Source organism: Elephantulus edwardii, unplaced genomic scaffold, assembly GCF_000299155.1.
Source record: "Elephantulus edwardii isolate Elephantulus edwardi_28Jun2011 unplaced genomic scaffold, EleEdw1.0 scaffold00161, whole genome shotgun sequence".
Classification (NCBI taxonomy): domain Eukaryota; kingdom Metazoa; phylum Chordata; class Mammalia; order Macroscelidea; family Macroscelididae; genus Elephantulus; species Elephantulus edwardii.
Genome location: NW_006399911.1, coordinates 428482 through 440193, shown reverse-complemented (window position 1 = coordinate 440193; position 11712 = coordinate 428482). Strand labels below are relative to the sequence as shown.

Sequence of the window (11712 nt, the reverse complement as noted above, 5' to 3'; positions counted from 1 at the left end):
ATCTTTGTCTTCTTGACATTGAGCCTCAATCCATATTGTAGGCTGCAGTCCTTGACACTCTGCAGCACGCGCTTCAGGTCCTCTTCAGTTTCAGCAAGTGGTTTTTTTGTTTGTTTGTTTGGTTTGTTTGTTTTGTTTTTTGTCTGGTGCCCCAAGAGATCCTTGGTCTGTCTATCTTGGCTGGGGAGCTCACTGCTCTGGAAGGTGGAGGGGCAGTTCACTCTGCCTGAATTTCTCTCAGGTCCCTGGGCTCACAGGAGGATTTACTTCAATTGGGAATTCAACACTCACTGGGAGGGGGAGATCAATGCACCCTAACTTTGGTCCTTCCTCTCTGATCCTTTGGTAAAGTTTTCTGGATTTGAGTGGGGGAGGTGGGACAGGGCGGGCAATTGCTTCTGTTCCTTCCTCTCTGGTCTTGCAGTTAAGTTTTCTGGGATGCAAGAACTTGTTTCTTGATTGCAGCCCTCTCTCCTGAAGACTATTGTCCTCTATGGTCTGCAGAGTGTTGAAGTCAGGTTCTCCAATTCTCTTTACCACTCTCTCTGATGGTTTGCAGGAAGGTCTTTGTTTCTGTTCTTCTGCTCTAAGACTATATTCTAATGGATGCTGGTTACTGGGGCCTTCCAGTTAAGGCAGTTCTACTTCTGCTGGCTGTGGGTGGGCCTTTACTGGCCAGAAGGTGGTCAGGAACTGAAGGTGGGCTTACCTGTTGGTGGTTTCAAAAGAGACCTGGGGTGGTGGGGGGTTGTCTCAGGATTTTTAAATTCTTGATGTTGTGATGTAATCCATATTGAGATGATGGTTCTTATTCTCACGCAGCAAGCACCTGAAATCCTCCTCATTTTTAGCAAGCAAGGTGGTGTCATTTGCAAAACACAGGCTGTTGATTGATGAGTCTTCCTCTAATCTTGATACCTCATTCTTCTTCATAAAATTCCATTTCTTGAATGATTTGTTCAGCATACAGATTGAATAGGTATTGAGAAATATTAGATCTCTGACTGACTCCCATCTTTCTTGATTTTAAATTATGCAGTGTTCCCTTGCTTGGCTTGCACAACAGCTTCTTAATCTAGGTATAGATTTTGGTATAAGTGTAATTAACTGTTCTGGAATTCCCTTTCTTCTTGAGTTTATCCAAAGTTTGTTATGACTCACACAATTAAATGCCTTTGTATAGTCAACAAAACATGGATTCTTCTGATATTCTCTGCTTTCACTCAGGATCCATCTGATATCAACAATAATGTCCTTAGTGCCACAGCCTCTTCAAAACCCAGCTTGAACTTCTGGCTATTCTTTTCAATGCCCTGTTCTACCTGTTTTTGGATAATCTTTATCAATATTTTGCTTATATGTGATATTAATGATTATGTTTGATAATTTCCATTTTCTGTTGGATCACTTTTCTTGACAATGAGAACAAATCTGGATCTCTTCCAGTCAGTTGATCAAGTAGTTATCCTCCAAATTTCCTGGCATAGACTGGTGGGCAAGTGCTGCATCTGTTAGTTGAAATATGTCAATTAGTATTCCATCAATTCCTAGGGTCTTATTTTTTGCCAATGGCTTCAACACAGTTTTAAGTTCATCCCTTACCATAGGCTTTTTATCATATGGTACTTCCTGAAATATTTCAGTGTTGACCAATTCTTTTTGGTACAGTAATTTTTATGTATTCTTTCCGTCTTGTTTTGATGCTTTCTGGATGGATAATTCAAGATTTTGCCCTCTCTCAGTATTGCACTTCAAGGTTTTAATTTGAGTATTTTTTAATCTTTCAGCTTGAGAAATGTTGAACTAATTCATCCCTTTTTATTCTCCAACGATAAGGTTGGCACAGGATGAAGCAGGTTTTAGGGCTCTTGTACACAGGGACATCGTGAGTCGCAAGCGACTCAATGGCACATAGCAACAACGACAACCACAACCACAACAAGCTCTTTGTATATTCCATAATATACTATGCTTTGTTTTCTTGAGCAAAGGCATGAGATCGGAATCTATCAGCTGTTCAGCAGGAGAAAGATGGACAATCTTGTCTCATGTAATTAACTTGAAAAAAAAACCTCACCTCGTTGGCAGGTTAGCTATGAGTCACTTCTTACTTGATGGTACTCAACGACAACAACAACAGTTGTTAATATTGAAACACTTCCTGCTGAAGATCAAAGACTACAGCCTTCAATATGGATTATCAAGAAAACAAAATTCCTCACCACTGGACCAATAGGTAACATCATAAGAGATGAAGAAAATATCTTCTTCGTCTATTATTTATTTTACTTGGATCCACAGTCAATATCCGTGGTAGTTGCAGCCAATAAATTAAAAGATCTTCAACAAATTGTGCTGTCAAAACTGGACTGCTACCTGAAAAAAGCTGAAACAGGACCACATCTCACACCATGCACGAAAATCAACTCAAGGTAGATCAGAGACCTGGGAGTAAAGTCCCAAACTATGAAGTTCATTGGAGACAAATTGGGATAAAGCTTAGATGGCATAGTTTATAGTATAAACAGACTGCCAATATAGCCAGAAATGCTCAATCTGGAAAAGATAAAATTAATGAATGGAACATTCTAAAGATTAAATCCCTGTGTGCATCAAAAACTTTTTCCAACAGAGTGAAAAGAAAATCTACCGGCAGGGAACAAACATTGGCAATACCATTTCAGACAAGGGTCTCATATCAAAAGATTACAGAATCCTACAGGGCCTCCACAAGAAAAAGACTGATCATACAACTACAAAATGGGCAATAGACATGGAAAGGCTTTTCAGAGAGGAAGATATTTGGATGACTGACAGACATATGAAGAAATGCTTAATATCACTGACAATAAGAGAGATGATTGGTTATTATGGCTGTGAAGGGAGTCCAGAGTGAAGGTTGCATAGTGGAGTGTATTGAGGGGGTGGGGGGAGGGAAAGGATTTTATACCAATGAAAGAATTTTTCTTTTACTTTTCAGAGAGAGGAAAGAACTGAAGGGGAGGGGTGGGCAGGGAGAAAAATGCAATAATAAATGAATGGAAATCCAAAATTTCTGTAAATGTTCATTAAACTTAATTTTAAAAAAAGAGAGATGCGCACTGCAGTCCCAGAGGTGCACAGTTTGAATCCAACAGATGCTCTGCTGGGGAAAGAGGGACAATTTCCTCCTGTACCTGTCAGATCTGATTTGACGGTACACACACACACACACACACACACACACACACACACACTAAAAAAAAAAGAGAGAGATGCAAAGCAAAACAACGAGATGCTATCTTACACCAGTAGCAGTGGCAAAGTTTAACAGGACAGCAAGTAATAAATGTTGGAAAGGATGTGGAGGGATAGGAACTCTAATACATTGTTGGTGGGATTGTAAAATGGTACAGTCACCTGGATGGCAGTTTGGCGTTTCCTCAAAAAGCTGAACATAGAAATTCCATATGAAAGGAAAAAAGGGAAATTCCATATGAAACCAGCAATTTCACTGCTTGGAGTACGCCCTGAGAAAACAGAACTGAGGCACAGACAGAGACTTGTACACCAATGTTCATAGCAGAATTATTCACCATTGCAAGAACACGGAAACAGTGCAGCTGTCCAACCACAATTAAATAAATGTTGTTGTTGTTATGTGCTGTCGAGTCGCTTGTGACTCATAGTGACCCTATGTACAACAGCCCTAAATCCTGCTCTATCCTGTGCCAATAACACTGCCTCTGACACACCCATCCTGATTACCCCAGTCACTGAATCAATCCACCTCATAGAGCGTCTTCCCCTCCTGTGCTGTCCCTCCACCCTACCAAACATGATGTCCCTCTCCAAGGACCTGTCCCTCCTTACAACATGTCCAAAGTATGTCAGACGAAGCCCCAGAATCCTTGCCTCCAAGGAGCAGCATGGTTTAACCCTTTCTGACGAATCTGTTTGTTTTCTTGGCAGTCCATGGTATATTCAATACTCTTCTCAAGCACCACAGCTCAAAGGCATCAATTCTTCTTCTATCCTCCCTAGTCATTGTCCAACTCTCCGACGCATAGCAAGTGATTGCAAAAACCATATCAGACCCACCTTAGTCTCCAGAGTGACACCATTGCTCTTCAGTACCGTGGAGAGGTCCCTAACAGCAGACTTTCCCATTGCAATACATTTTATTTTATTTTATTTTGTGTGTGTACTGTCAAATCAGATCTAACTGGTACAGGAGGAGATTGCCCCTCCTTCTCCAGCAGAGCATCTGGTGGATTTGAACCACATGCCTCTGGAACTGCAGTGCAGCTTCTTGCCAGTAGGCCACCAGAGCTCCCCGCAATACATTTTTTTAAAATTTCTAGCTGCTGGTGCCAAGAGTGTAGGCCGTGGAGCCAAGCAAACTAAAGTTGTTAACAATCTCAATCTCTTCACCATCCATCCTGATGCTGCCAATTGATCCAGTGGTGAGAATCTTTGTCTTATTGACACTGAACCTCAATCCATACTGAAGGCTGCAGTCCTTGACCCTCAGCAGCAAGCGCTTCAGGTCTTCCTCAGTTTCAGCAAGCAGGGTAATTACGGTACATTCATATGATGGAATACTATGCAGCACTCAGGAGCAATGATTCTGTAAATTACTACCTAATTTGGGAGGGTCTGGAGATCATTATGCTGAGTGAGCAAAATCCCATAAGGACAAATATTGTATATGATCATTATTGTAGAATGATTATGAGGATCAGGGGGGGTAAGGTTGAGAGCAGAGGGGTGAAGATGGGTGGTGGTGGTGGCGAGTGGTTAGTCATAGGGCTGCACAATTTGATGAGTGGAGTAACGGGTGGGTGAAGCAAATGGGAAAGATCTGGTATGAAAACTAATGTATACAAAGTTTGTAAATAAACTAGTGTTGAGGCTTTTTTTTAAAGTTTATGAGCCACTGTCTTAAAAAAATTAAAAATAGATATGATATATTGGGAAAATATATTCTCTAGGACCTCTCAAAAGTACTAAAGAGCAACTAAGTCAGTTTAAAATCCAAGATGCACCTAATCCAAGTCATGGTATTTTCATTTACTTCCTGTTCATCTAAAAGTTGGACAATGCCCTGGCCTCTCCCTGTTCCCCCAGCTACAGCAGCTTCCTGGCCCCCTTTCAACCATGGCTGAAGAACAACCAGAAGTTGAATTGTTCATGAAGACTAACAGTGATGGGGCCAAGATTGAGAAATGCCCCATCTTCCAGAGACTGTCCATTTTACTGTGGCTCAAAGGAGTCATCTTCAATGTCACTGCTGTTGACACCAAGAGGTGGAGAGAGAGTGTGCAGAAGCTGTTCCCCGGAGGGCAGTTCCCATTTCTGCTGTGTGTCACTGAAGTGCACTTTGACACCAACAAGATTGAAGAATTCCTAAAGATTGTGCTATGCCCTCCCAGCTTCCTAAAGTTGGCAGCTCTGAACTATGAATCTAACACAGCTGATCTGGATGTATTTGCCAAATTTTCTGCCAATGTCAAGAATTCAAACCCAGCACTCAGTGATAGTTTAGAGAAGGGGCTTCTAAAAGCTCTAAAGGATTTGGACAATTACTTGATAGCCCCCCTCCCAGAAGAAATGAATGAGACCAGTGCTGAGGATGAAGGCATCTCTCAGAGGAAATTTCTGGATGACAGTTAGTTCACCATGGCTGACTACAACTTGTTGCAAAAACACCACATAGTTCAGGTGTGTAAGAAGTACCGGGGATTCTCCATTCCAGAACCATTTAAAGGGCTGCACCTGTACTTGTGAAATGCATATGCTGGGGAAGAATTTGCTTCCACTTGTCCAGATGATGAAGAGATTGAGCTGGCCTAGGACCAATCGGCCAAAGACCTCAGATAGAATCCTCAGGGTGCTGGACCGACTCCTTCCACTTTTTCCCCACAAAAGCTTTGAGTGGTTTCCACATGGCTACCCAGTGAACACACTCCAAAATGACCAGTTGACAGGGAATCCTGGAGCACTTGTGCAACTCTGGCTAGGGGGATGAGAGGGCCTGGGTGAGATATTTATTGTGGGATGGGATAGGACAGCATATTTAATTAATAAAATACAGAATAAAAAAGGAGATTTACAGTGAATGAGGATGACTGAAGAATTGATGTCTTAAATTGTAGTATTGACAAAGTGTACTGAATAGCTCATGGTATTGTTATGTGCTGTTGAGTTAGAATCAGCTTATAGCTAACCGAGTTTTCAGAGGGTATAAATTGCTCATGGGAAGAGATTGATCATTTTTCTCCCAAGGAGGTGCTGGTGGATTCACACAGCCTGCCTTTGGGCTGCCAGTGCAACTTCTTATCACCAGACTACCAGTGGTCCCTTGAAAATTCCATAGAACGACCAAATATATCTTGGAGTAAGTGCAATCACGGTGCTACTTACAGGGAAGGATCATGTCACACACCCTGGGTATGTTGTCAGGAAGGACCAGTGATTGGAAAGGTGGAAGATCAGTGAGAGAGAGGAAGACCCTCAGCAAAATAACTTGACACAGTTACTGTAACAATGGGCTTGCACATAGCAGGGACCTTTGAGGATATTGCAGGATAGGACAAGGTCTGGATCTGTTGTTCACAGGGTCTCTATGAGTTATCGTGGACTTGATGACACATAAGAGCAATAATGGCTAATGATCTCAATCATTTCTTCATGTATTTGTTGACCATCTGAATATTCCTGATGAAGTTTTCTTTTCATGTGCACTGCTTCTTTTTAAATTGTATTGTTTTTCTTTTTGAGATATTGAAATTTCCTGTAAATTATAGAGATTAGTCCCTTGCCAGTTATATCATTATAACTTTGCCAATTATATCATAGACATATAGTTAAATTATATAGTTGCCAATTTGGAAGTCTTTTTCACACGAGATAACAAAAGCAAAAATTGTAATAAGCTGAAGAGGTTTTTTTTTTCCTTCTGGCTTTAAACACCATTATATCAATCAGATGCAACCAATAATAATTCTATATAGTGTTGCTATAAGAAAAGTGGTTTTCAAATTTGAACATACATCAGAATCTCCTGAGGAGTTTGTACTGACAAAGTTTGCTAAACCTATCCCAGAAGTTTCTATTAAAAATATCTAGGTTGTTGTTGTGTACTGTCCAGTCTGCTTACCTGTGGCTAACCTTCCATTAAGTTTTCAGAAGCAGTTAATGGCAAAGGAGGAGATTGCGTATTTTTCTCCTGTGGAACAGCTGATGAACTGCGTGACTTTGGGTTGCCAGTGAAAGTCTTTACCACTGGGACACCAGAGTTTCCGGCAAAGCCTAATAATTTGCCTTTCAAACATGTTCTCAAGTGGTGCAAACAATGCTCTTTGTAGACTGTACCTTGAGAACAAATGGTCAAGGTTACCAGTTCTAGGATTTCTCCCCTCAACTTAATTTACTAACTTCATTAAGTAAACTAATTTTTGTCTGAAAGGCAATTTGTTGTTAGGTGCCATTGAGTTGACTATGACTCATAATGACCAACTTTCAGATGCATAGAAAGCAGTTGAAAAGACCATGACCTGGATCAGGTAAACTTTAGTCTTTAAACTGACATCCTTGTTCTTTAGCACTTTGGAAAGGTCCTTGACAGCAGATTTCCCCATGCAACACATTTTAACTTCTTGGCTGTTGTCACCATGGATTTTTGTTGTGGATCCAAGTGAAAGGAAATAATTGACAACTTCATTCTTTTCTCCATTTATCACAATGTTGTCCATTAGTGAGGTCTTTTGTTTTCTTGCTGTTGACATATAATCCGTATTGAAGGTGGTAGTTTTTTATTTTCTGCAGCAAGTGTTTCAAATCCTCTTCACTTTTATCAAGCAAAGTTGTGTCAACTGCATAATACAGGTTGTTGGTGAGTCTTCCTCCAAGCCTGATGCCACATTTTTCTTTATATAGTTCATGCACTTTACAGCTTTTGAAAACCTGCAGAGGTTCAGCTGAGAGTTGATCCTGACCTGAAGCCATATAATAATACCAGCATCTGCTTCATGTTCCAGCTACTGTCACTGGTAATTGTATTATGTCCCCAACCCAAAATGTGTTGTAAATCCTAACTTCCACACATATGGATGTAACAGCATCTGGAAATAGTGTTTTCTTTATTATATTAATGAGGTCATGTTAATATAGTCTGTGTTTGAAACCAGTCATATATAAAAGAAATCAGAAAACTAACTGAGATATAAGAGAAAATTAAGCCCAGAGACCAGAAAGCACAAATAGAGAAAGACAGACACCAAATGGATATCACCAAGGAATTGAGGAAGAGAATTGAGAGACAGGCTTTTCTCTAGAGCAGAGAATGTAGGAACCAGTGAGCTGAATTCAATCTTCTAGCCTTCTAAATAGCAAAGAAATGAATTTCTGTTCATTAAAGTCACCCACTTTATTGTATATTTGTTACAGCTACACTAAGAAGCTAAGGCACTCTAACCACATTTAGAAAGCCCTGAACAAGTTCCCGCCCTTACCAGGGACCTTTCACCTTCTATTCCAGTGTTGCTTGTAGGTGATAGATACGACGGTGATGCTGTTGTTGTGTATCATAGAGTCAGAACTGATCCATCGCTGACCCTGTGGCGGATTTTCAGAGGCAGTCAATTGCACGAGAGGAGATTGCCCATCCTTCTCTCACAGAGCAGCTGGTGCCCTCAAATCATGTGTCTTTGGGATTGCAGTGCAGCTTCTTGATGCTAGGCCACCAGAGCTCCCTAAGAAGGCAATATTCAAGACCAATGTCCCTAGAAAGCTAAGGGAGTTAATGTCACCTAGGAGTTCCTTTTGAACAGTAGGGTTCTAGAGACAGTAAATAAATTCTTTTCTTCTTCTTCCAGAAAGAATGCCTTGAGATACAGATTACACAACTCTGTAGAGAATATCATGTGAATTTAAATAATCTTTTGGCCTTGGTGGTCAGTATGATAATACATTTTTATTGGGACCCCTCCTTTCTTGCTTCACTTTCCTGTCTTTCATGCCCACTTCCCTAAGCTTGCATTTCCTACTAAAGTAGCAGCATAGAAGCCTTTGCTTAAGCCTCAGTTTTGTGGAGAATTCAGAGTAAGACAAGCCTTCAACAGATAGCCTTACTGGTATTAAATTATAATAAAGAAGTAAAACAAACATGGAAAGGTAACATAAATATTTCAAAAAGTTTTTAAAAAGATTATGATTGTATATGATCAAGTCAGAACCAACCCATAGCTGATCTGTCAGCAGATTTTCAGAGGGAAATCACATGGCGACAGATTGTCCATCCTACTCCCACAAAGTAGCTGGTAGATTAGCAAATTGCATGTCTTTGGTTTGGCAGTACAATTTCCTTACCACTAAGCTGCCAGAGCTCCCTTGTAAAAGGTGATCATATAGTATATATTTATATTTCTTTATACATCCATCTATCTATATCTTTTATGACTCAACAGCAAAATTACAAACAAACCCAAAAGAGATAAAGAACTTGAATGGACATTTCTTCAAATAAGATGTATAAATGACCAAAAAGCACTTGAGAAAGGCTTAAATCATTAATCATTGCTCTTTTGTCTGTTTGTTTTTAATGCATTGTTGAGTTGGAAACGTCTCATAATTGACCCTCCAGTGGGTTTCCAGAGGCAGTTTTATGACATGTATTTTTCTCATGTGGAAAAGCTGGTAGATTTGAACCATTTGCCTTTGGATTGTCAGTGCAACTCTTTATCTCTAAGGCACCAGTGTTTCAATCATTAGTCATTGTTGTTATGTGCTGTAGATTGCGTAGAATCTACTAATAGCTGACTCTGGAGCTAGTTTTCAGAGGCTGTAAATCACACAGGAAGAGCTTGTCTATCTTTCTGTCATGGAATAGATGGTAGATTTGAACTGCTTGGGTTGACAGTGGAATGTTTGGAAGATTCATCAACAATCTGCGTTATATAGATGACACAACCCTGCTTGCTGAAACTAAGGAGGACCTGAAGCGTTTGCTGCAGAGGGTCAAGGAGTGCAGCCTCCAATATGGATTGAGGCTCAATGTCAAGAAGGCAAAGATTCTCATCAATGGGCAGCATCAGGATAGATGATGAAGAGATTGAGCTTGTTCACAGCTTTAGTTTGCTTGGCTCCACAGTCAACATTCTCGGCACCAGTAGCCAGGAAATTAAAAGACATATTGCAATGGGAAAGTCAGCTGTTAGGGACCTCTCCAAAGTACTGAAGAGCAATGTTGTCTCTCTGGAGACTAAGGTGCATCTGATACAGGCGGTGGTCTTTGCTATCACTTGTTATGCATCAGAGAGTTGGACAATGACTAGGGAGGATAGAAGGAGAATTGATGCCTTTGAGCTGTGGTGCAGGAGAAGAGTATTGAATGTACCATGGACTGCCAAGAAAACAAACAGATTCATCCTAGAGAGGGTTAAACCAGGTGGCTCCTTGGAGGCAAGGATTCTGAGGCTCTGTCTGACATACTTTAGACATGTTGAAAGGAGGGTCCGGTCCTTAGAGAGGGACATCATGCTTGGTAGGGTGGAGGGACAGTGTAGGAGGGGAAGACCCTCTATGAGGTCGATTGATTCAGTGACTGGGGTAATCAGGATGGGTGTATTGGAGATGGTGCGATTGGCACAGGACAGAGCAGAGTTTAGGGCTGTTGTTGTCGCTGTGAGTCGCAAGCAACTTGACGGCACATAACAACAACAACAAACAAAAGCCCTGTTGTTGTGTACCTTGTAGTTGGAATCAACTCATAGCTTACTATCCCGAGGATTTTTAGAGGCAGTAAATCACTTAAGCAGAGATTGCCTAGCTTTCTCCCACAGAGCAGTGGGTAGAATTGAACTGCATGCTCTTGGATTGACAGCACAACTCCTAACCACTAAGACACCGGAGCTCCCTCACCCCTGCTATTATGATTATTATAAAAAAAATTTAGTGTTGTAAAAGCTTATGTCTAACTAGTAGGAATATAAAATGACGCAGCTCTTGTGGAAAATAATTTGGCAATTCCTTAAAGAGTTAAACCTAATACAAAGGGTAATCACAATTACCATATAATCCTTTAAGTACACTCCTAGGTTTATAACTCTTGAGGACAAGGACTCAAACAGATACTTGTATACTGATGTTCATCACACTGCCATCAAGTGGATTCTAATTCACAGCCACCCACCAAACGTTTTCCAAGGCTTTTGCATCTTAATGGAACGAGACTGGCCATCTTTCTCCCTCAGAGTACTTGATAGATTTGAACAGTAGATCTTCCAGTTACAGTTCAATATGGACTGTAAATCCATTATATCCTTTACCAGTGTTTACAGCACTGTTAACAACAAAAAAGTGGAAATGGTAAATGTCTATTAGTAAATAAATAGAGAGATACAATATAGTGCATATATTCAATGAACTATTAATCTGCTGTAAAGAGGAATTAAATTCTAATACATGCTACAACAGAGATGAATCTTGAAAACATGATAGTAAGTGAAAAGGTTAGACACAAAATACAAGTATTATGTGATTTCATCTATATGAAATGTTCAAAATGAGTAAATCCACAAGAATAGAATGCACCCCTGGGTTTCCAGGGATCATAATTAATGGAAATTAAGTGCAACTTCTTAATGGGTAAAAATTTGTTTTGTTTTTAGAAATATAAAGTTTATTCTGAGCAGTTATTCTAAATTCAAATAGGGAGATATTATGATTTTT

The 11712-nt window shown here is 40.3% G+C and overlaps 1 pseudogene; it reads left to right on the top strand.

The window, feature by feature from the left end:
- Positions 1–5139: 5139 nt before the first annotated feature.
- Positions 5140–5862, top strand: LOC102845754 (annotated as a pseudogene).
- Positions 5863–11712: the final 5850 nt, after the last annotated feature.